Raw genomic sequence first — 26,010 nt, forward strand, 5'->3', positions numbered from 1 at the left:
TAGTCATGCATCGCTTAACGACGGGGATTCATTCTGAAAAATGTGTTGTTAGGTGATAAAGTCATTGTGTGAACATTACAGAGTGCACTTACACAAGCCAAGATGGTGTAGCCTACTGCCCACCTAGGCTATACGGTACTAATCTCATGGGACCACCGTCACATACGCAGTCCACTGTTGACCATGACTCAAATTATCACCATTATATGCCTCTAATCAAACACTACTATCTCAAAAGTATTAAAAGACTTTAACTAAGGTCACTAGACACTGAGGAGCAGAGTCAAGATTCAAACCCAGATCTGTCAGACTAAGATCTTAAGAGGTATGCTATGCTGCCTCCCCATAAGGCAATGGGGATTTGATTAGATATAAATAGATGTTTTAATATTCATACCCTATGTGATACTATATGTCTAAGCATCTTTTAAATGACTCTTTTTCATTTTGGTATTATTGTTGGGAAGAAAATATGAGACATTGGATATGGGGAGAAATAGAGTGGCATGGACCAGCATTTTCTAATAAGGTTTGGAATATTTGGTTCTATTCAAATCTTCATCTGCTCATTTTCTCAGTGGCTTGTTTTCACTCTTCTGTTGTCAAAGACCATATTAATTCACTCATAATCAGAAGCCTAAGAGATTTAAAAGCCAAAGAGAATACATTTAAAAACAATTTGCTTGCTGTCTACAGCAGCCTAATATTAATGAGTCCTCTTTTCTTGGAAGGAAGAATGAGCAGTAGGAGCTCTGATGGACCTGATTTCTTCGGTCAGCACAGGCAGAACGTTTTCGCATAGAGATTTGCAGTAACAATACCTGCTGCATTTTAATTTTTACAGAGATTGAAAGAAGATGTGAGCTGAATGCACCCCATGTGAACCTTGTAACTCTAATCTCCAAGGGAACCAGGAATTTAACGACGCCTCAGCCACCTCTGAGGAAACACATCCAGAGCAGACCTGTAAGTGAGTGGGGCTGAGGCAAGCTGGGCACAAATCTTGGTCCCCTGGAGGACTGTTTTGTCTTTCTAATTCCTAAGGTATGGTGTCGGATAGGGTGTGGAGAATCTGTTAGGAAAAGGACAGCCTAAAGAAAAAAGAGGGAGCAAGGAATGGCAAAACTTTGGATTCAACACTCCAACTAAATTAAAGGAAAAATGTGTGGGAGTACGGAAAGAAAGAACCAAAGATGCAGCCAGGAGGGGCCAGGGAGAGAGACAGCAGCACTGATTCTGTTTTTCTATATTGCAACAGAAAGATTTCTGGCTCTTTCAATATGCCTCAGAATATTGGAAGGTGTTTTCTTGGGAGAAACGTTTAATTAAGTAATGTACATTTTTTGCTGACCTTGGAGTTTGCAGAAGTCTGTGAGCGTATTTGTATTTTCATGTCTTGCACTAATCTGGTGAGATGGGGTTGTTATTCCCATTTCTCAGACAAGCCGCGTCCAATGACTTGTCCAAGACCCCTAAGGAGCCTGAGAGATACAATATTGAATATTTCTCAAGTAGTATCTTGAGGAAATAATGAGCACTTATATCTATAAAATATATTTTTTGTTCATCTGATTATCAAATAACATTTTGAGGTAGGCAAGGCAAATGTTATGACAGTAAATGTGTCTGGCTGAGGAAACTGAAGCTCAGAGAGTTGAGTGATGCCACTATTCAGCCATGAAAGCTAGAAAGCTTGGGCCACATCCATCCTATTCGTTATACACTGCGGCCGTCACCTCCCAGCCTTTACACAGCCCCTCTCCCTGGAATACCCATCCCTACTCCAACTCCTCAGCAATTTATGGCTTCACAAGGAGCCCAGAGGGGATCCCCTACTCTACAACCATCAGGCTTTTGAAAGAAGGCTTAAGGTCACCACAGCTGAAGCTGAACCTGGGCTGGTACCTGTGGGGCTCATGTCTACCTGAAGTTGCTAGAAGAGGAGCCTGCAGGATGCTCATCAGCTTGGAAAAAGTGACTCCCTTACTGCTGGGCAGGGAGAAGCTGTTTTTCTAGTAGTAAGGCTTTGGCAGGGGTGCCCTACAGATTCACCAGGTGGAAGTAATCCAGCCATCATTGCCTTTGATTCCATCATTTCTCAGCTCGGGAGAGGCCCTCGGTTTCTTTCGTTAACAGAACCATCTTCTGAACAGTCTGTTGTTAAACGAAACATCCACTTTGCTTTGCTCTACCAATGGGCTACTGAGAGGTAATAATAGGTGTCACTGATCGAGTGCTTACGAGAAGACGAAGTGCTTTATTTATATTTCCTCATTAAAACCTTGGAGGTTATTTGAAAATTATAGAAGGGGAAAATGAGGCTGGGCACGGTAGACAGAGGTGTCTGAAGTTATCTACTTGGTAATGAGCCAGAGCAGGGCCTGAGCATGCCACATAGAAGTGTGCATGTTTGACACTTCTTAATTCCATTTACTTTCAGCCAGAGCAGGAAGGAAGGTCATTTAATACTGCACTTGGAAACCGGTTTTGCCCTGCTAAAGATGCCACTATTGAACTTTCCCCGGGAACGAGCTGAGTCCTGCTTCCCTTCTATTAATTACCTGTGCAGGCAGCCTTGCACTTTAATATTGCCTCACACCTGAGAGTCTCCCAAGGTTATCAGACTGTCTCATAAGGGGAGAAGAATTCTTTTTGAGCGTTAGTGCCTAATGGACTTCAGCTCAAAGCAACTGAGCCACCTACAGTGTACCTAGCACTGTTCTGGTCCCCAGGAAAATAAAGATAAATTAAAATTGGTCTTTATCTTCCAGGATCTTTTAGCTTTAGAGGAAACATTACATTCAAATGGGACATTTTCTAGACAGACATGAGTATATGACAATAAATGGGTAGAATAAGTAATGCAAACAATAGAGAATTATAAATAATTTGACAAAATGTGCTGTATAATGTAGAGCAATGATCAGTCAGAAAAATGTCAGGTAGGAATTGAATAGTATCAAGGAATGTTTGATAAGAGCATTTCCCCTGGTATTAATGGTAACTTTCTCTGAAAGAGTTAATCTGCTCCACGAGAGAAACATTAAAAGAGTGTCCAGAGGCCAGCCCCGTGGCTGAGTGGTTAAGTTCGTGTGCTTTGCTTCGGCGGCCCAGGGTTTCTCCAGTTAGAAACCTGGTCCTGGACATGGCACCACTCATCAGGCCATGCTGAGGCGGCATCCCATGTGCCACAGAAGGACCCACAACTAAAAAAAGAAAATACTCAACTATGTACCGGAGGGCTTTGGGAGAAAAAGGAAAAATAAAATCTTAAAAAAAAAAAAAGTGTCCACATTGTCACGTAGTTTAAATATTTTTGATATGGATTTAGGGAATGGTGGTCAACGGGAGCCAATCATACAATTTAATAATTTCCGACAAAGTCAGATGAAAATATTATTTCTGAGTATAAGAATTATATGAATTAATGCAAAACATTAATTCTTAGAACAGTGATTGGTGTAGACTGAGAATTCACCAAATATTAGACATTATTATCTCCTTGATGAAAGAATTACTCATCTTTCAGGAAGTGGTTCAAATGAATGCCAATGTTCTGCAATTGAGTTAGATCCTGTACAGTATATTTTTCATTGCAAAAAAAATTTGACTTTTCTTATCGTGTGTATTTTTGTCAGTAAAGTAAAGTAGAGTGTCTTTGGAGAAATGCATAGCTCAGTAACTACACCTTCTCAGGTATTTTCTGGTAGTTGCTTCACAAGTCTATACATTTTAAAAAGAATAAATATCCTTTTAAGTCATTCAAAAATGTTTTCTAGGTACTTGTTTATATTCAAAGTCTGTTATCTTGCATGAACATTCCCCAAAACACGCACTAGGCATTTTTCTCATATTTGGCTTGTCAGTATGAAATGTACTTGAAATTTCCCACAGCATCAGTTTTCTATGTAAGTTTCTCAACACATTGCATATACTTTGATAACAGATAATGTCTTGTTCTGCAATTACTTTCAAGAAAATGACTTCTATGGTTTTGTACCTTTAACTCATATTAAAAATACACTAATAAGCTTGTTGTCGTAGGGAGCTTTGTGTCAAACTGAATGTAGCATTTGAAGAAGCCGTTTAAGACGAAAAGATTTCCATTCTTGAGCACTACTGATATGAAGCTGTTGAATTACCTGCCCAGGTAGTATTCTCAGCCATTGTCGTCTTGCTCAAATGACTTGCATTTTGTAGAAGCTTAGCTAATTGGGGGTCAGACCATTCTTGCAAGGTGAGGAAACACTTTTGGAAAGTTCTTCAATAGTAAGAAAAACATGAACTAAACCGGTAGAGTTAGTAAAATGGAACAAATTACCTATCATGATAAATTTGCTAGCAGGGCCTTCCCTGAAAAGGTAGTTTGTAAATGTTATTTGCATTCCTTTCTGTTTAATTAAAGCAAATATTATGAAGGTAGTACATTCTCATAAAAAATTGGAAATTATAGAAAGGAATTTTAAAAAATCAACAACCCTTTCATGGACAATCACTGCCAACATTTTTGTGTATGTCTTTTGACTTCCTGTGCATATTAAAAAAAATCATTAAGGTACGTACACATCATTTTGTACCCTTTAAAAATACTTTCCCTTATTGTACTTGCCATCTGTTATTCAATTTTGTATAGTCATAACTGACTACAGCACATATTTGCAGATACAGAGTCCTCAATTTTAGACTCGCCGGCCAACAGACTATACTCACATTTCATTTTCTGATATCTATAGACATCTGACCCATCATAAATTAAAAATCCATGGATAGCGGCCAGCCCAGTGGCTCAGCGGTTAAGTTTGCATGTTCTGCTTTGGCAGCCCATGGTTCACTGGTTCAGATCCCGGGTGCGGACATGGCACAGCTTGGCAAGCCATGCTGTGGTAGGCGTCCCACATATAAAGTAGAGGAAGATGGGTGCAGATGTTAACTCAGAGCCAGTCTTCCTCAGCAAAAAGAGGAGGATTGGCAGTGGATGTTAGCTCAGGGCTAATCTTCCTCAAAAAAAAAAAAAAAATCCATGGATAGAAAATGAGTTCACTTTGCTACATGCTTCAAACTTTCACTTGCTCTTCTTTCATTTTATTTGTATATGTCCATAACTTTTTGACAAAATTGCACTGATCAATTTGTTTACTATAATAAATTACAGATAACAAACTACAGAAATGATCCCTGAAAATATAGTCTTCAGGGATACTTACAAATAAAGTACCAGAGTGATTTGTTTTTTGATAGCAGTCCAGATCCCTGTTTTGAGGAGGCCTAGCAACCACGCAATTCAAAGCAGTTTTCCTAGAATTGGGACCAGTATTGCCGCAATCACTCTTACAAAATAACTCATCTTTTTGTCCCCAAACTATATATGTGGTATAGCCTTAACATCTCAACTCAAGGAAGAAATTTACCTTATCCAGATTACAATAGAAAGAAACAAGAGGTTTTGTAAAAGAAGACTTTTAGTCTGGTATATTGAGAGGTGACTTTTTCTGTGTTGGGCAGATATGCTGCTTTGTTAATGTCACCAGTTTTAAAATAAAGCTTCTGGAAAGAGTTTCCTGAGTGTGAACTGTGGCGATGTGGAGGCATCAGTTTGTCCAATATGATACACAAAGGACTGACTGGAGCCTCCTTTTTTTTGTCAGCTTTATTGCAGTATAATTTATATACAATAAAATTCAGTTTTAAGTATATATTTGGTGAATTTTGACAAATGTGCACAGCCCTGTAACTACCACCAGGATCATGATGTAGAACATTGCTGTTACCCCTAAAAGTTGCCTTGTGCCTCTCTGCAGGCCATCCCCTCTCTCCTGCCTCCTGACTTCTGGCAACTCTGATCTGCTTTTTATCACTTTAGTCTAACTTTTCTAGAATTTTACATAAATGGAATCCTATCTTTTGTGTCTGTCTTCTCTCACTTAACATAAGGCCCTTGAGAACATCTCTGTTGTTTCTTGTATCTGTACTCATTCCGCTTTCTTGCTGATGTAATAAAATTTCATTGTATGGATATATCACTATTAGTTTATCCCGTCATCAGATCATGTGGTACTTGAGTTCTTTCCAGTTTTTGGCAATTATTAATATTATGAAAAAAGCAACTTTGAACTTGAGTACAAATCTTTGTAGGGACACATATTTTCATTTCTCTTGGATAAGTACTTAGGAGTGGAATTACTGGGCCGTATGGTATGTGCATATTTAACTTGATAAAGAACTGCCAATTTATCCTCCAAAGTGGCAGTTTTCTTTTGCATTCCCACAAGCAATGAATAAGGGGCAAGTTGGTCCACATCTTCACCAACACTTGGCATTTTGTGTTTTCATATATATTTTTTTAATTTTAGCCATTCTTGTGGGTATCTAGTGGTTGTGATGAGCATTTTTCTAATGACTAATGATGTTGAAAATTTTTTGTGGGCTTACTTGTCATCCTTAGGTCTTCTTTAAAATCTTTTGCCCTTTTTATTGGATTGTTTGCTTTTCTTATGGAGTTGTAAGAGGTTTTAATATAGTCTGCATACAAATCCTTTACAAGATATATGTTTTACAAATATTTTCCCCCAATCTGTAGCCTACTTTTTCATTTTCTTAACAGTACCTTTTGAATTGCAAAATTTTAGCAAATGTTTTTAACTCGAAGTGCATTCAATCAATTTTTTTATTTTTGGGTCCTAGTCAAAAATATTTGCCTAACCCAAGGTCAGTAAGATTTTCTACATTTTTTTCTAGAAGTTGGATAATTTTAGGTTTTATATTTGGATATATGATCCATTTTTTAAGTTTATTTCTGCATGTGCTGTGAGTCAAGTGTGAGCTTCACTTTTTTTGCTTACGGATAGCCAGTTTTATCTTGTACCAATTACTGAAAAGCTTTTCACTTCCCCATTGAATTGCCCTGGCATATTTGTAAAAAAACAAAAACAGAAACAAAAACCCAAAACAATTGGCCATATATGTGTGGGTCTATTTCTGGATTCGTTCTTCCATCCATTGATTTAATTTTCTATCTTGACACTATAGCACACCTTCTTGATTACTGTAGCTTTTTAAGAAGTCTTGATGTCAGGCCATATTAGTCCTCTAACTTTGTTGTTTTTCAAAGTTGTTTTGGCTATTCTGGGTCCTTTGTATTTCTAGATGAATTTTAGAATCAGTTTTTTAAATTTTGTCAAAAAAGGATTTTTATCCAGAATATATGAGGAGCTCTCAATATGTAGCATATATTGATAGCATAGAGTAGGGGTGGGATGGAGGTGTGACACATTTCTTTCAAGCTTGTCCTCTATTCCTTTAGCATTTCTGTCCAATGCAGCCCTACAGTGTTTGTACAAATAAAGAGGCTCGTTAACTTAGAGGTCCTAGAGTATTTCAGATAATTCTTATAACCTTAGAAATGTAAATACACTTTTGATGCTCGGTCCTAGATCCTGAAAACAATGGAGGATGTCAGGGCATAGGCAATCAGTATCCTGGTGTGTCACATTAAAAATAGGCTGGATATTTTTGAGCAGACCCAGGATCCAGATTCTGCTAATCATTGCTGCAACTGGAAGTCAAAGGATTCTTTCTTGTACACGATGTAGAAAGAACTGCAATTCTTGTAGCCACAACTCCGACATACCTGTAGCACTCATTATCAGCCTTGAGTAAGTAGGACAGTGTTACAATGTCCTGGACTTCATGGCACAGTTGTGGGCACAGTCCTCTCTAAACTGAACCCTTTGTTCCTCATTGCAGTGTCATTGTTACAGAACTTAGATTCCTTTTTAAATCCATCTTCTTTAGTGCTTCTCTTTTGTTGGATTCTTTTCCAGCAGATAGAAGTTGCCAATTTACTGGGATTTTAGCCTGTGCTCTGTTTAGAATGCATATTTTCAGGCATATATCATATTTGTGGGTCAGACATTGACAATTACAAAGTACTTCAATTATTGTATTCTGATGATCAAAATTCAAGCCCTTGAAATAGGATACCGGAGCTAATGCATTCCACATACTAGCATCTCATTTGGTGATCAATGTATTAATCAGAATCAGTGATGATAGCGTACTACATACTTGTCAAAATAAACTTATTAAAAATACATTAGTTCTAAGTAAAATCTTGTATTGATTTGTCATTTCTTTTATTAATAGAAAACTTTACACCTGCTCTCAAATCTTCTAATCAAAAAATACCTGTTTCCCAGACAGATTGAAGTTCAATGATTAGTACAATTCCTCTGTGTGTGTGGGAGAGAGGATATCAGCTCGTGAGCACGCGCCATTGGCAGGCCTTACTTTCAGAAAAACAAAGAGGGGGACAGCTATGGAAAGCAATTGATATTCTTGCACAGGTTGGAGTTGATATGCAAATGGATAGACACAATGTTTCCATTCTGAGGAAGCTATATAGAATCGCACCAGCAGGGGTTTGATACTGTATTTCCTTCTGTTTTAGTTCTGTTGTCATTTCAGAAGCTGTGAAACTAAGAATCTCTAAGAGATGCATTAAGGGATTGAAAACCCCAGCAGAGAACTACGTAACAGTTAGCAATCATACAAAAAGTAAACAATAAAGCATGTAACAATACAAGCAGGGTATGGCAAAATGGATTTACAAATTTGGGGTGATATTATTTTAGTATAACTTCGTTACTCACTATTATTAGCACAGCGCTTACGGCTCTTTTTAGATAGTGTATAAAATGAACTGGTCTAGAGCTAATTAGGTAATAGTTTTTGTTTTTAATTAAGTTCTGCCTTATTCAATATCTCCCCAGGAGTCTGAAACACATTGGAATCCATTTTAGGGGGAGGGGAGGTTAAGGCTATTTCTAAGGGTCCCTCATTAAAATTTAAGTATAGAAAAATCCCTACTTTATGTAGCTCTACTTTTTGGTAAATCTCTGCATTGGATCTTAGAACAGTTGAAGGACAATCAGGGGTGAGTAAACTCAGAGATTCAAGGTCTTTATTTTACCAAATGGAAACAGACCTATGAGATCCTGCCTCCTCTCCTGATGAGTAGTCATCCTTTCTGCACAGCTTCACTGCCTGTCCCCCAGCAGGAGGCGAGCAGCCTTCCTCTCTTTGGGACCAGTCTCAACTTTAGAAAGGCAGGGTTCCAGTACTTTATATTTAACAAATCTAAAAGTTATGCTTGCTGTTAGTGTCACTCTGACCTGGAACCCAGTTAAGGCAATAGATTTCTGGTTAGCTCCTGGTCCCTGAGTCCCACCTTGCTAATAATCCCTATTATCCCTGATTAGTAAAGAGATGGATCCTGGGAGCTCTATGATCCAGAAGTAGAACACCATCATACGGAAAGCGAGACATAAAATACAGCAGGAGAAGAACACAGCAGTTTACCTAGACTTCTCTTGCGCCCTTATCCATGGGCATCTTTGTACCCAACGTGTCTTCAACCCCAGGGAATGAATATGGTTCCAGGTCCTGACTTCTGGTTGGTGTCCTCATTTTGTAGTTAATCTAACCTGCTCATCTAATTAAAGAATAGCAAATATCAGAATCAGGCTTTCTGTCTAGTGCTGGTTCCATTAAATGATATTGCATGACCACCTGGACAAAATGTGAAGGCCATACAGGACTTCACTCTAGTCTCCATGAACCTGCCTTTTAGCTTTTTGTTTTTTATTACTCCAGTGAACCTGATGATGCACCAAAATGGAGTTTTGTTTACTTACCTGAGGAAATAAATTGTGGTAATTTGATGGTTAGTGATGGTCTGTTCACTAGGAGAGACACTTCAAGCAGGAATGGTTTATTTGATGAGATTGATCTCAGTTTAGGAAACAGTGCCCTGAGCCTTTTGCCATCATCTTAAATTGGCTATCGCAGTGTCAAGATTCACAAGGTTATTTCAAAGGCAGGAAACAGGGAGAGGTACTGGAGTGAGAGGAAGTTTACTTGGTGAGTCTTTTCTTTAATTAGGGCAGAAAAATCTTTAAGTTAAGTAGCTAGCACAATTTGTTCATATTTGTCTATGTGAGAAGCCCCAGCAGACATTCTCTTAAGCTCGTTGGCCTGATCAAGATCACATGGCCCCTGGTCATATGGCCAACCCTAGCTCTAAAAGAGGTTAGAAAGCCAGGATCCTGATTTTCGTCTTTATAGTGGGAGGCCAGCAAGAGAAAGGAGAGTTAGGAACGGTTGTTGTGTTTGCCACAAGTGATCCTCACATATCTGTTATTCAGCCTTCAAGGCAGGTCCTCTGAACTTTTAACTCTTAATCATTCATTCTTCATGTTTACTCCCTATGCTGTTGGTTACATTTTTATGTGAATGCATTTTTTTCTTAGTATTTCTCCGTCACTGATGAGACAAAGTCCAAGTTCCAGATCTCAGCATCTGAGACCCTTTACAGTCCCTGCCCTCCTTTCCAGCTATCTCAAATTCCACTTCCTTAGAGATCCTGCTATTCTACCACGTGGATTCTCTTATTGTTTTCTAAAAGTGGCATACTGTCTCATGGCCATGTTGGCTCAAATACGTAGTATTTACTCATTAGTCAAGATCGTCTCAGTCAATATCTCTTCTGGGAAGCCTTCCCAAAGGCCATCCTTCTGATTAGTGCTGATCATGCTGCATCATAATGGTTTTCTTACTTGATTATCTGTTCCTACACTCAAGGGTTTCTTAGTCTAGTGGGACAGAGAGACATGGGAACAGTGTCTGGCCCAGGTTTAACATTCAGTTAGTGTGCAATGAAGGAGACTGTGAAAAGCTTGAGGGAAGGAACAATCTTTTAGTATTTCCTTGTTTTTCCCACAATAGCCTAACAGTTAATAATTAATAACCCAAGATAGGTTTTTAGAGGAAACTAATTTGATTAGTCGATTAACCAAATGAGCAAAGAACATTCTTTAACCTTAGAACATTGATTGAGATTAACAGTGGTTGTTGTTAGCCCATCATTTTGGTGATTATAGGATACGAACTACCTTGTACAACACAGGGAACATAACATCTCTTTTCCTATTCTTCTTTCCTAAGCATGTGCCTATGTATGTTTGTGTGACTTTCTTATCTTTATTTTTCTTTCTTTGTTTCTGATTTCTCCACCATCAGTAAAGGTAATTTCATAACCCTCATTGTTCGTCTTTCATGTCTGATTAACATTATCCCCAGGTATATGCTGTGTTTGCCTCAGTGGAGCAGGAGCAGTCTTTGTATCCAAAAGCTAGGATAAATCTAAATATTCTTAAGCAAAAGTCATTTAATATTCACAGCAGTGACCTCTGGCAAGCAGATTTTGTGCGCAATACCATGAAGCTTGATTAATCGAGGAATGAAGAATTATTTTTTTTCCCCACAGAAAATAACCTGAAGACTACTTAGTTCTCTTACAGACTTTTCATTCTATTTAAAATGACTAACAATTCACATTGCTTGATACATACTAATATAGATCTCAGAAAATTCTCTGATTTGTTTTATCCCTTCCCACAGGATTTGGATATCTACCAAGAATCTACAGAAGTTGACAGAGACTGACCATCATAGAGACGCAGTGAGTCATCTGGCTTGCTGAGAGAGGAAAATATCTTCAGATACATACTTATTCTTTTTTATTGAGATATAATTGACATATAACATTGTATTAAATTTAGGTGTACAGCACAATGATTTGATATACATATATATTGTGAAATGATTACTACAATAGGTTTAGTTAACATCTATCACCACATAGTCTCAATTTTTTTTTGTGTGTGATGAGGTTATTTGAAAAAATGTTTTTGGCGGGGAGATTAGCCCTGAGCTAACATGTGTGCCCCTCTTCCTCTACTTTATATGTGGGATGTCTGCCATAGCACAGTTTGATAAGCAGTGTGTAGGTCCGAGCCAGGAATCCGAACTGGTGAAACCCGGGCCACCGGACCAGAGTGTGCCCTGTGCCACAGGGCCAGCCCCTGTGATAAGAAGTTTTAAGATCTGTTCTGTTAGCAACTTTCAAATATACAGTACAGTATTGTTAACCATAGTCACCTCATCGTACATTTCATTCCCAGGACTGACTTATCTTATAACTGGAAGCTTATTCCTTCGGACCGCCTTCACCTATTTTTATGTCCTTATCTTTATTTTAATGTTCTTAATATACGTACATTTTTATGTTCGAGCTACTGATGCATTTTGGAAATACAGCCTGTAAAATTGGGCTTGCTTAGGCAAGGCCATATTGGATGGTAAAAACAATAGCAAAAAACCTCTTCTGCCTGTTTGATTTACTTTTGATCATTTACAGAGCAAAATTGGGAAGCAGGTGAAGATTTGCTATCCTTATTCTTTCAGTAAACACTTATTTAGTGGTCACTACAAAAAAACCACTTCCTCTGGGAATTAGTAGATCTGGGACTGAAGCCATATATTGGTTGTGTGACTTGGGGGCAGTTTTTTAACTGTTTAAAAGTTTGGTTTCTACATCTATATAAAAAAAGGACTAATGTTCCTTATCTCAAGGGTTGTATGGATGGGGCACTGAAAGGTAAGTACTCAATAAATAGTGGCCATTACTGTTAATATTATTACTACTGTTACTGGCCCTAATGTACTTCAAGAACTGCGTGAGATAAGACACAGTCCTTGCTCATATGCTTTCACTTTACTTAGGGTGGAAGACTATAAACAACTAATTATTCCAGGAGACAGCATAATTTTAGGGCAATAATAAAGGTATAAACAAAAAGTTATGAGATTAGGAAAAGGGTACATTTGAACTCCACAGAGACATCAGAAAAAGCTCCATGAGGAGGAAAAGTCTGTGTTGAGCCTTCAGAGGATCTTAACAGAGAAAGGGGAAAGGGACTGGTTTGCATTACCTCAGCTTGCTCTTTCTTTAGCCTGTGTGCTTACAATGGTTTCCACTTCATTCCTCCTCCTTTACGTACCTAGTACCTTCCTCAGAAGAGAATGTGATCCTATTGTCTATCGGGGAAACAATATCACTAGGTTTATATGTGGCTCATGTGGAAGATACTTGGAGCTTTATATGGTTATAAGGTACTATTGTGGAAGATACTTGGAGCTTTATATGGTTATAAGGTACTATTGTTTTGTGGTCTGTTTGTAAAGATCAAGGACCTACTGGATTTGAGTGAGAACCAGTCACCTTGAAAGGGGTATCTCAGGCTGGACAGCCAGAAGCCAGAGAGTTGAATCCAGGTGGGCTGCAAGATGTTTCTCTTGGCCTTACCCATGAAGTTAATCAGATATTAGAGAGGTGGTTCCCTTTAGAAGGTGTCGGCATGCTCCCAACAGAGATGGATTTGGTATGGGGAGTTAGGAAGCCCAAGCGACTTAACAGAGAAGTTGTAGGTATTTTTGGTGCTCTAAATGACCAAGCTCTGGATGTGAGACAGGTGAACTCTGTAAGGTCACGTATACCTGGGTTTGGATTCCAACTCTGTCATTTACCAACAGTTAATCTTGGGCAAGTTACTAAATCTCTCTGAGTCTTGTGTCACTTATAAAGTGTGAATAATAAAATCTTCCGATATGATTGAAAGACGATTAAATGACATAGCTCCTTGACTTGCAAAGCTCCTGGACATAGAGTCATAGAGTGTTCGTTTCCTTTCTTCCTTCCCTTTCTTGCTTTCTGAATTTCCCCTACTCCTGTCGCCATTGTACGTTAATATAGAATAAAGATGTGAGGGTTCCACTCAGTATCAGCTATGCTAAGAGACACTAAGAAAAGAAGTTTTAGTCATATATGACCCAGGATACTAAAGGGAGAGTATGGCATTCCTGGGGGTCAGCATGGGGAAGACTATGGTAACCAAAAGGAGAGAATCCCAAAGAGATAACACTCTTGCCTCTCTAGGAGGTTGTCCTTCCAGGGCTAAATTTTACTGGCTTTGCATTTTACTGAAGGAGGTGGTGCCCCATATAAGATATCCAGACCTTAAGGTAAAACTAAGTACATGTACATCATTTTGAAATGAAAAATTTTGCCCCATGTGAAAGGAGTTTTAAGAATTCTTAGGAAGTGTGAAAAGAATTTTTGGGGTGAGGATGAGGATAGGCCTGAGTGACAGGGGCTCTAGGTCACTGGGACTCAGAAGTTAAACATTTACTTTACCTAAGAATATGTGGTTCTACCCCAGTGAGGCAGAAGCCCAGAAATTCCAGTTTTTAAATTGCTTGGCCTCATTCGGTGAGCCTTGGTGAATGATATACATGGAAATTCTATCACTTAGCTAATTTGAGTGTATTCTTACAGCCTTGCCCAATGATACCCTGGTTGACCTCATTATCTATCAGTATTCAATTTTTCTTTACTTGGGTCTGCAAATCAGAGTGAAAAAGAGAACCGAGGCAAAAATGCTATTTGGCACAAATATATGAAGCAAAAAATGGATTTTGTCCCGCATTATCCAGAGCATTGTCTCAATTCTCAGCCCAATGGAGAAAAGCTGTTTCCATAATGGGAAACTAGGATTCAGAATGGAGCTAATCCTAGTTTTGAACTTGAAATGTGAAAATCATGGGTCCTTAGGGAGGAAAGCCATGTTAAAATTAACTTTTATTTGACACTTGTATATCTTACAGTTTCATGGAATACTATCTATGTTTGTGATGGTCATCTCACGTGCAGTGTACAACTAAGCATTGCTAAATAACTAGACATGGGTGGTCTGCAAGTGTTTGTGAGTGAAGCACTTCTAGTTCTGTAAATGGTACTAATGGATAGGTGACAAATCTAATGGGTTAGAGTTAGGAGGCCAACTGATTTGCAATTATGCATACATTACTCTCAACATGAAAATAATCAGAAGTGCTGAGTATATGTGAGTCTTAATGCTGTCTGTGACTCTCACTAATGATGCTGTGAGACAGATAAAAGGATGGCATTAAGACAGGAATGACAAGAGACAAATATGTAGAAATAGTGTTGTCTTTCAATATTAATAGTACCGTTCACAGGTCAAGAATTCTAATCTCTCAGAATTAACATTAAGGATAGTTCCCTCATGATTGAATGTCTTGAGTTGAAATTTAGGCAAGTTTTAAAAGCTGGAGACTTTTCTGTGATAGATATGATTTTTCAAGTCCATGGTTAAATGATGGTCACTGCATATCATATTCCAGGTTGTAAACAATGTCGACTTCGCCTCTGTATTCTGAGTCATGCTAATCATGTTTGCCATGATGTGCTGAACATTTTTAACATTCTCTTCTGAGTTCATATTCATATTCTCTTTGCCTTCCTTTCCTTTCCCACATAAATAAATTGTCAAAATTTTTCTCATTCTGTTATTCATTATATTTCATTATTAAATCTATTGGAAATAAAAATACACCATTGTTATCCTAACCAAAACAACTGCTTCCACATCTTGATAGTTACTTCAATCTTTCATGCAGGAGGAGATGCAGGCTGAATGAATGCCTAACCCCATGTAATGAGAAATGTGTATATGTATGTAATCTGACGCACATCTCACAACCAATAAATAATAAAAAAAATCACATTTGAAGAGAAAGAAATGACATATTTTGGTCAGTGCTAGGAATACAGAACTGCACCTATTTCTACTGACTGCTTTGTTTAAACTCTCTGCAAGAAACCTCTCCTCCCAGGAAATCCTCCATCCACAGCATAGAGGAAATTGTAATGGAAAAACCCACTGCATTGACCCCTGTGGAGGGGGTTGACTCTAGTAGCAAAAAATGATAATAAGATATTCAGTATCCCAATATTGTACTCATATAGTCATTGTTTCCTTTGTTAGGTAACAAATTTCTAGATACATCTCTGAAATTTTAGAAGGCTGTTCGGATTAAGGAAACTGAGTCAAGGAGAGATTAAGCAGCTTGTGTAAGGTCACATAGCTGACAGGAAGTGGACTGTCTAATCTGCTGACTTCTTCACTTAGATCTAACTGCCTAGCTTGGTGACAGCATTTATTTAGGCTGTTTCTGCGATACCTAACAGTAACACAACAGGCAGAGATATGTTCAGCTCCTGTTTTCTGGTAACAACAAAAAGGCAATGAAGTTTTCTGTTAATTGTATCTGCTAAAAGGTTAGCACTAAGTGGCAGAGTTTACTCATCAAAGATGTCCGTAAGCACGTGATAGGAAAACATCACCAGTTGATTAAAGCAACAAATCAAAACGATCAAATTAGTAGAAGTGGCTTATTTCAGCGTGTTATGTGTTATGTCAGAAAGTCAAAAGTGCCAGCACATCCTGAGTAGGCTTCACCAGCTTGAGTGTCTTCCAACAAGACCTGCAGATCATTGTATTTCAACTTTTGTTTCTTTCCAAGCAGTTCATGCTATAGTAATTAAAATGTCCTTATGAATTCCGGGCTATTTTATCATTATTTCACAGAGTTTTTCCTTAGTCTATTTGTTATTCCCTAATTAAGAATACTAATATGCAGTTTATACATAGCTTTTCATATTTACTCCATAGCATAACTTAATATGAATAGTATATTTCAGCTAGACCCTCCTCCATGTCTACCATGTAAAACAAACAAACAAAATCAAAAAAGGAAAAATATGCCTGCCTGTGATTATTTTCATTAGCAGGGAGTCTGCCTGCTTCTGGGTGATTGAGATGCAGTTCGTTTCTGCTGTACCTCTCATTTTCTCCCAGGAAACAGTCTCAGTTGTCTAAAGAGTCAACACCTTCTGACAGGCACCATCTGGCCAGCCATTCATTAACTCCCACAATGCTGCTCATGAATTCGCCTCTCTACCCATGACCAGTGACACCATCGAGAGCTGATGTGGCTTGAAGCAATATTGTTTTCCTGTTTGGATCACCAAGGCATCACCAACCATGAGTCTTTATAGGCAATGTCCTACCCAGAATGTAGGTTTATTATATAACTAAATTTAATACTTGATGACATTTTGGAAATTTAAAGTTGAGGACTACAAATAGCAAAAGAATAAAGGTTTTATATAGTAAGTAGATCATAAATTATGAAAGATTTTTTGTTTGATTTGAGGATGGGAAACACTGTCAAAAATTCTTCTTTGGGAGTAAATTTTTTGAGAGGGGAATAACAAATGGAGAGTCACAATCTAGATTTATTTATCGGGTTACATTTGAAAATCCCTTCTTCTGCTTTCTTGCTATATTAACTACTTTTATTATTCAATCAATTTCTCTTGCTTCACATCCTTATACTCAGAGGGCATGAGTACTAGAAGAAAGAAGAGAGAATGTGAAGACAATGCAAGAATTTAAGTAACAACTTGTACTATTTCTGTTAACATGACTCTGGACTGTCACTTCTGAATATTTCTTAATTTTGGTTTTATCATTTGGCCGTGGGATAAAGGTCCCAAACAAGCTCTACCAATGTCACATAGTTTCTAAAAGGCACGGTTTCTTTGAATATCAAATAAGATAATGCATGTGGAAAAAATATAGATTAATTTTCATTGAGCATCTATTTTGAGTTAAGCAATATTACAAATGTGGGGGTACCAAAATATAAGACGTTAAACTTACTCTCAAAGAGCTTGTAGTCTAGTGGAGAGATGAATACAAAGGCACACAGAAAATGTGACAAACCATCAAGATTTCTAAAATCAAGTTCTGAGGAGCCATGATAATGCTAGAAGAGCCCTACAGAAGGGTACAGGATATTCTGGGCAGAGGGGCCAGCATGTGGACAAACAGAAAGGTGAGAGATAATAGGTCCTTTTGAAATCTTTAAGTAATTGTAACATAAACATTTTGGCAGACGAAATGGCAAGGCTCACTATAAGAAGAGTCTGGTTTATAGTCAGTTTTGTTTGCCATGGAATGCCGTTGGCTTTTACCCTGTGGGCAGGGTGAAGTGTTACAAAGTTTTAAACTGGGGAATGAGATGATTGGAAATACTTTAAAAGATGCTGTCAGGAGAAGTTGGAGGAATGATTAGAGGGGACTGAGCTCAGAGGTCAGAAGCTCACTAAGGATTCTGTCTATAGGAGTAGTACCTGCTAGAGATGATGAGAGAGGAACTAGAATAGTGACAGTGAAGGTACAGAGGAACAGAACCATCAGAGAAATTGAGTGTGGAAGAGCAAGGCTTGTGGTCATCAGAATTGAATTAATGCAGAAGATCCAGTGTCAGAGAAATATTCCATCCTGTTTCAGGCTCATGTTTTTCAGGTTCATTTTCTTCCCTTCTAGTTTTCTTATAGGGAAGATTTTCTTATGTATTTTGTAAGTTATTTGACTCACGGTGAGTCTTGGAAGGATTCTTCTGAAATTTTCTGATGGCAAGAATGTTGCCAATAACATCATATTTCCGGAGTAACTCGTCTCCCAAACTCTGAGCTCCATGAAGGTAGGAAGTAGCCCCCCTATTGTATCTCTAGAACAGTGTCGGCCACAGAATAGATGCTCAGTAACTACTTGTTGAGTGCGTTGATGATAAATTATGCAGAGTCATGCAAACAAAACGCCCTGAGAGGTCAGAAGGGCAGTCAGATCTAGACAATAACGTGAAAAAATTCCATCAATGTAAGCAGGCCCGGTAATGGTAATAATAATAACAGAAAACATCTGTTGAGTTCTTGTAAGTCCCATGCACTGTGATAAATGTACTTTGTGTGCATTGTCTGATTTAATCCTATAGCAGCACTTTGTGAATGCTGTTTTTATTCCTATTTTGCAGATGAGGAAAGTGAAACTCAGAAGTTACACATCTAGTGAATGGCAAAGCCTCAGCTTTAATCCAGGGTTATTTAGGGGCAAAAACTCATGATTTAAATCACTATGCCAGATTTAATGATCCCTTGAATGATGTGAATTCTGGCAAAAATGTCAATTTAAATAGGTTAATTCTTTCTTTCCTCCTTACATTTCTATGTCTTTTACCCTTGGATCGCTCCTCATTATTTCTCAAAACATATGCCTAGATTTTACAGGCATAGATGCTGCCTTCCCTCCCCTTTCTCCATCTGTCCTCTCCTTCCACCTTCAATGATGACATGAATCACAGTATTGAAGTGAGTGAGCCAAATCTTTAGATGTATGGGTCTTCCTCCCAGAGCAGTGATGGTCTTACACATTTTCGATTCCAGCCTCTCTCTTATGTGGAGTCTGAGTTTTCCTAAATGCCTCCACTTCATCTCTCTAGCTCCCCACCTTTAGTCTCCCCTCCACCATCCCTACAGGTTGGTAGCTAAAGGTGTGGGTGCGAGTAGCACTTCTAAGTCAAGTCAGTTAACAATAGTTACCGGTAGTGAGGACAGCAGCCGTCAAGGAAAATCAGCTCCTTGAGGGTAGGGACAGGGTGTTATTAATCTCCCCTCTGCATCACCTAGTCCACTCCCTGGCACCTGGAGGCCCCTGATAAACGTTTGCTGGTCTACTTAGGTATGTATATATGTGAGTCACCATCTTACAAGAGAACTCACTGCCCTGTATTTTCTGTGCATACGCTGAACTCTTTCCTTTTTATATATTTTTAACCTAGTATTGAGCATCAATACACACAACACAAACCTATAAGCATCTTTTCCCTTCTGCCTTTCTGATTTACCTCCGTCCTAATGAATTTCTTCGTTACAAACAGGGCACTATTACAAAACAAACCTCTTAGGTAGACCAATGCAGATTAGATGTTTGCTTGTCTTTTCGGTCTCAGATGAATAAATATACCTACCATGCAGCTTCCGCAATAAACTATCCTTTTCTTTAAACATGTCTCTTTACTCCTTTTAAAGGCTAATACTGCAATATACATTATTTTAATTGCAGATTTTGGCAATGTGCTCCAATTTTACAAATACCCTGGCATGTCTTAAAAAAAGAAAGATTTTTAACAATAACTTGCACTCTGAAGTCAAGAATGTCTCTTATTTGTGATATCAATTCCCCTTGTGCCTTGGACTTTGTTTTTTTCCATTTCACCTCCAAAATTACATTGAAAACATCTGCTAAGGACTTATTTAAACAGCTAGTTAATGCTTTATAAAGCTCAGAGGTGCGCCCATCTGTTCCAGGAGCATTCTCTTTTCTCAAGAGCTATATCATATTTTCTACCTGTCTGACATCTGGTTTTGCCTCAAAACTCTTAATTTCTCTTTCTATCAGTAGTATAGCACCTTACATTAAAGTTTATAACTGATTTTTCCTCATCGTGCTTTGCTCTGAACAAATCTAAGAATCATCAAGGTATTTCCTTCTTTTTTTGTCTTACTTAAATCCTTCAATTGTGTTTTAGTTTTTAGAGCCAAGATTTCTCTCTTTTAATCTTCATAGCCAAATAGAAGTTGGGGTGTGGTTTTGATGGATTTAATCTTCAGCATCTTGCTCCTTGGGCCCCTCCACACTCCATTCCAGTGTACAGCACCCACTGCAAACCCTTTTAGCTCACACCTGCTCCACAGGGATAATTTACATATCCCTTACTAGAGAATGCAGGACAATCCCAATATCACCCTCAATCCTGCCTCCTTGGAGTGTTTCAGCTTTCTCAGAGGTGAGGCAGGAACCAGTTCTTTGTGTCTTCTGACTGGAAATCCATTTCCAGATCTTCAAATGGTCACGAGAAAGCCTCCTGTCTACACTGAGATGACAGAGGAGGCTTTCTCTTCCCCTCCACCCCTTGTTGGGTGGGGAGACTCAAGGCATGGCAACTACTGTCTTCATACAGTCACTTCACTATTTCTCTCTCTCTCCCCTATGTCCACCCTTTTATATTTTCAAAATAAGTGAGAGGGTTGAGGAGTTACAGAACCAATTCTCAGAAATTTCTTTTGTAAACTCTGCATGTGGGGATCTGTTTCTTATTCTTTAGGGTATCTGATACCTAATATATTGGCACCTTGGTTGAAAGAGAGATAAGATGAGTCCTGATTTAACTTCTATTTACACTTCCCTCGTATAATTTTGTTACAGTGACAGTAATTCAGGTGTAGTAATTTGTGTTCTGCCCTTACTATAGAAAATCAGATGGCATCTTGCTATTTATCCCTTACATGCTCAAAGATTAACTCACCACATTGGCTCTCTTTATTTTGGAGGAGGGAAGACCGACCCAGAGCTAACAACCCTCCCATTCTAGACCATGGGCCTGTTATCCAGGACCTCCATATTGCCTTCCCATGCTGCTCTGAGCTGCTTCCCGAGACACTAAAATACTCTTTGCCCTGTATGCCCACTGGTATTTTTTTTTTTCTAATCATAAGAAGGTAGTGGTGGTTGTTGTCGTCATTGTTTTCCATATGTGAGGAACCTAAGAATTAATTACCCATTTACACTGATTTTTTTTTTCTGATGTAAGAATCCTAATTCCCTCAACTCTCTCTATATGTGCCATCTGCTATTCTTCTCCTTATTTTCATGAATATCCTCTAAGAGGCAGCTACACATTTAGTCTTTTTCCTTTTACATCATCAACATAGGGGATGCTGGAAGGAAGAGGTACATCATACATTTCATGCTGACTTAAACCTGAGAAAAGTTTATTTTTGGCTGAAATTGAGGATTTAAGAAAAGGCTTATCTGACTTAAGTTTGCCTGAGAACACTAGTATGTCCCTTGGTGTCTGATTCCTTCTCAAAAGAGAGCTCCTGTGTCTCAGAAACCAAGCATAGTTTTCTGTTTGGTCCTCAACCAAAGAAAATACTGTCAGTCCAGTGAGTCAAATACAAGACCGTCTGTGCCAGTCCATTAAAAAAGAAGAAAATCATCCAACTGCTGTCAGGAGATGCTAGTTTCTAAGGGCAAATCCAAAGAGTGAAAACAATAATTTGTGCAGTTACTTTGCATTGATGTAGGCATGTTTATTTTTGTTTATCACTAAGGAAAAAAGACTACTTCCTGTACTATTCGATGTACACACGCAATAGGAGCCATATTTCTCTGCCAACCAGTGTGCTGAGAAAGTGAGTTGAAAAGCAAGGGCTAGTAACAGAACCGGAAAGTTATCCTGATATTCTTCCCGGACTCTAGGGATATTCTTGCTCAGTGGATTGGGAATTTTGCAGTGGTTCCTGAGTCTGATAATTCATGCAATTTTAGGCAGGTGTTTCTTTGCGGCTCAGTTATTTCAGCTGTGAAGTGAGTGGTAAGAACACGACTATTGGATAGTTTGTTAGTGAAATAGAATCATTGTTTAGCAGTATATCTGCAGGAAATACCTGCAAGTAAGCCTAACTGCTGGAAGGGAAGCAAGTCTAATTTTTATTTTTTTAAGAGGAGCTCCATGGACAGTCATCTCTAGAAAATACTGCTAAGAAAGAGATGCATCATTATCTTGATCATCCCCCCTTGTTCCCTTTTGAGTTTTTTGTTCTTTTGGTTCTCAGTCAAGTGAGACTTGTTTTCATTTACCTTTTCAGTTAAAGAACCAGGGAGGGCAATCTCCTCTGAATGTTAGCCGATCCTAACATTAGATAGCCCTCTAAATAGCATTAAAGTTTTGTTGTGGGCTCTTGCAGATAAAGACACATCTAAATCCAAAGTCAGGAATTTCCAGTGATAGAACTGCTGTTACAAGTGGTAGGAGAAACATTCCCAACACTCTCAAACTCATAATGGATCACTCTACTATTAAGGCCCATCTTGGAGCCAAGAAAGATGGTGATGATTTCACAGGCAATCACTGGCAAACTCTGGACTATCCCTGTCGCCAAAAGTTAAAAACAGAGATTCTGATTTGCATTATGGTTTCCTGGGTCATCCTGGTTGGAATCTTTCCTGGAGATCCTTCAGATTTTATTTTATGTCCTGTTTCCCTGGCAAGGCATGATATACATTTCCATACTGCTTTCTGAAGCTCTGGAACATCTGGAAAGTTTTCCTCTCCCTTTCGCAAATTCCTTTGAAGAAGCTTAGCAGTACCAAGGGCATTTATTTTCCTGCAGAGCAGATGGGGGTAGACAAGAGCAGAATGAACTTTCTCATGTTTTCTAGTGAGAGTCAAGTATTTCCATCCCACTTACTCCTTGCACTTTAAGCCATCATTTCTCATAAGACATTTTTGTAATACCAAAAGCAAGGCACAAAACCAAAATTCACTGTGCATAAGGAGTACATATTACATAATTCCTCCTAACTTTGAGAATCATTAAGGCTTTTTTCCTATGAGATGACACGGATAGTCTCCTGCCTGGGTGATGGCTTTCCCACGTCGTCTTCATCTACACAAATCCTCACCTTCTCCTCGAAGCTCCACAACCCAGAGTGATCATCTTCTGATGTTCCTTATTTTCACTATCAAATACCTGGCAGTTAATCACGTATGGTTTAAGTTTGTGTTGTTCCCTTCCTTATCATTTACATTGTACTGAATATGCATTGTATCTTCTTGACAGTTCTACAGGGATTTATTCTTCGGATCAAACTGAAAGTCTGACCACTGTGGGCTTCAGTCCTCTACTTGACTCTAAACTTTGAACCAGTCACATATACACATATAGGTTCTTGATTAATTTCTTTAGCTTCCCTGACAACCATTATTATAAATGTTAAGAAAAGCAAAACACAGTTGCTGAAAGGAAGGATCTGGAATGCACCCAGCATACCAGCACTGAAGACATGCCTGCAGGCAGCCAATGTGGACATGAGTCATGAATGGACTACAACATGGCCGCGTGATAGCCATTGTTTGGTGACCTGAAATGGGATAACTGCAAATAGTAGTGTCAAAAGAAACACTTTGAGGACACCTGGAGCATACCTTAAAATAATAAAATGTATAGCTATTGATTGCTAGGAATAAACAATTAGAATCAATAGAGACAAATTTAAAAATGAGCTCATAAAAAAACCCCAGATAAGGGCTGGCCCCGTGGCCGAGTGGTTGGGTTCGCGCGCTCCACTGCAGGCCACCCAGTATTTCGTTGGTTCAAATCCTGGGCGCGGACATGGCACTGCTTGTCGGGCTGCGCTGAGGTGGCGTCCCACGTGCCACAACTAGAAGGACCCACAACAAAGAATATACAACTATGTACTGGGGGGCTTTGGGGAGAAAAAGGAAAAAATAAAATCTTTTAAAAAAAAGCCCAAGTAAATCACTTCTAATTGCTCAAATCCAATCAAATTTACATGTATACAATGTGTAAATGAAAGCCAGTTATGCATTATCATTTAACCCCACATATAAATGCAAAGCCATTAGTGTAATAAGGAAAATTGTATGTTTATGTATCATCTATTATGTCCTTGTCCATGGAGGATAAAAAAATCTGTGTTGGCCCTTTTCATTCTCAATCTAATATTTGATTCAATTAAATATCCTTATAAGAGATTTTTATAATATCAAAAGCAAGGCAGGGAACTAATATTCATTGTGCATGCAACAAGTGATAGGCAGTATGTTATATAATTTCAACTTTGATTTTATCTTTACAACCATGATCTGAGATTGGGTATTGTTACCTCCATTGTTTTCAGAGGAGAAAATCAAAGCTCAGCGAGGTTAAATAATTTATCCACAGCTACACTTGGGTAGTTCCAGGACCATGCCATGTCTGTAGACTTTAGAATCCATTATTTCCCATTACAGCAACAAAAACACTTTGGGGAAATCATAAATGTTCACAATGTCAGACTTAACAAAGACATTTTAAAGGTGCGAAATGTTATTTAATGGAAGTAATAATCTTCAGTTAAATAAAGAAACTGATATGTCAATAACAGATGACTTTTCCAAGCCCTAATGGTGATTAACTGGTCTGGTATTTTATACCCTCTTCTCCCCGCTTCCATACCCCCTCTTTTGCCCCACCCAGGCTGTAGAAACTTAGCCAACTTTCTATTCACGTTTGTCCCGCTGAGACCCTTATCAGTCCTGGATCTGGTTCCCCCATGCCTTGTGGATCTATTTTATGTTCAAGGTGTAGTTCAAAAACATAGAATAGAACAGATTTATTCTGTGAGGAAACTGAATGGGAGAGGCTATAGACTCAGAGAAAGCAGGTACCATCATAGGTAAGGGTGAGTCAATGAGTTAGAAATAGAGTTTTGAATGAAAAGAATATGTCTGCATAGCAATGCACAGTACACAGGGCTAGCTTCACAGGCACGAGGCCCAGTGCTTAGAGGAGTCCTGTAATTGACATAATGCTCTGCTGCTGCCATCTTGAAATCCTTAATAATTTTACCGTAGAACTTTTGTCAGTGAAATTCGATGGAATGATAGAGCATGAATACGAACCAAGGAGATATGCATAATGTGCATATCCACTGTTCCTTGCTGCCCCGTTTGAGTATAGTGTTTGTGATGCCCTGTGAGCACAGAATTTCAGTGGACCCAGATGTGTGGTAGTTTAGCAAGACATAACGTTAGCACAAGGTTGGCACTGACAACCCCGAGGGACCATGCTTTCTGTTCAAGTCATAATTTTCAATGCAGGAAAAGAACAATTGCATTCTAAGAAATGTGACCACAAGAACCCTATCATGTCCTTTCTTACCCCTGTTTCTGTCCTATGTTAGCCAAACCACCTACAATGAAAATGATGGCATAGAAGGAAAGGGAAAGACAGGGAAACCCATAGTTCCTTTTCTTTTTGGTCCTAACTTACTCGTCAGTAAGCTGCAGATAGAGACTCAGGTAGATTATGTGCATATCAAGAAGTGAAATGAAAACCATTTTTATTTATTTATTTTTTTGTGCAGCATTTTCATTGTTTTGGTATGAACGAAATATATGTGGAAGTACAAGCTATGAAATAAACATTGGGTAATTTCAGTGGCGAGGTTTATACCCCAATGAGGGAGACTGGTGGATTCTACTCTGGAGACATTGAACAGCCCCAGAAAAAAATTTCCATGGACTTAAGAGTTCACCAATAAACAGTGGGATTTCTGCCTATGCTTTCTAGAGAGAAACCTATGAGGATACGGGCCCTTCCACGCACAATGGATTTCCCATTAGTTTTAGACCCTCACTCAATGAACAGACAGCAAAGGACCTGCTAACATTAGAGGAAAGCTTCCAACTGGAAAAAGAACAGCTAGATAAACATCAGATCCCCAGAAAAATAGGGGGGCATGAGGAAAGTATTTGATATGATAATGCATTTGG

The sequence above is a fragment of the Equus quagga genome, chromosome 15, assembly GCF_021613505.1.
Source record: "Equus quagga isolate Etosha38 chromosome 15, UCLA_HA_Equagga_1.0, whole genome shotgun sequence".
NCBI lineage: Eukaryota > Metazoa > Chordata > Mammalia > Perissodactyla > Equidae > Equus > Equus quagga.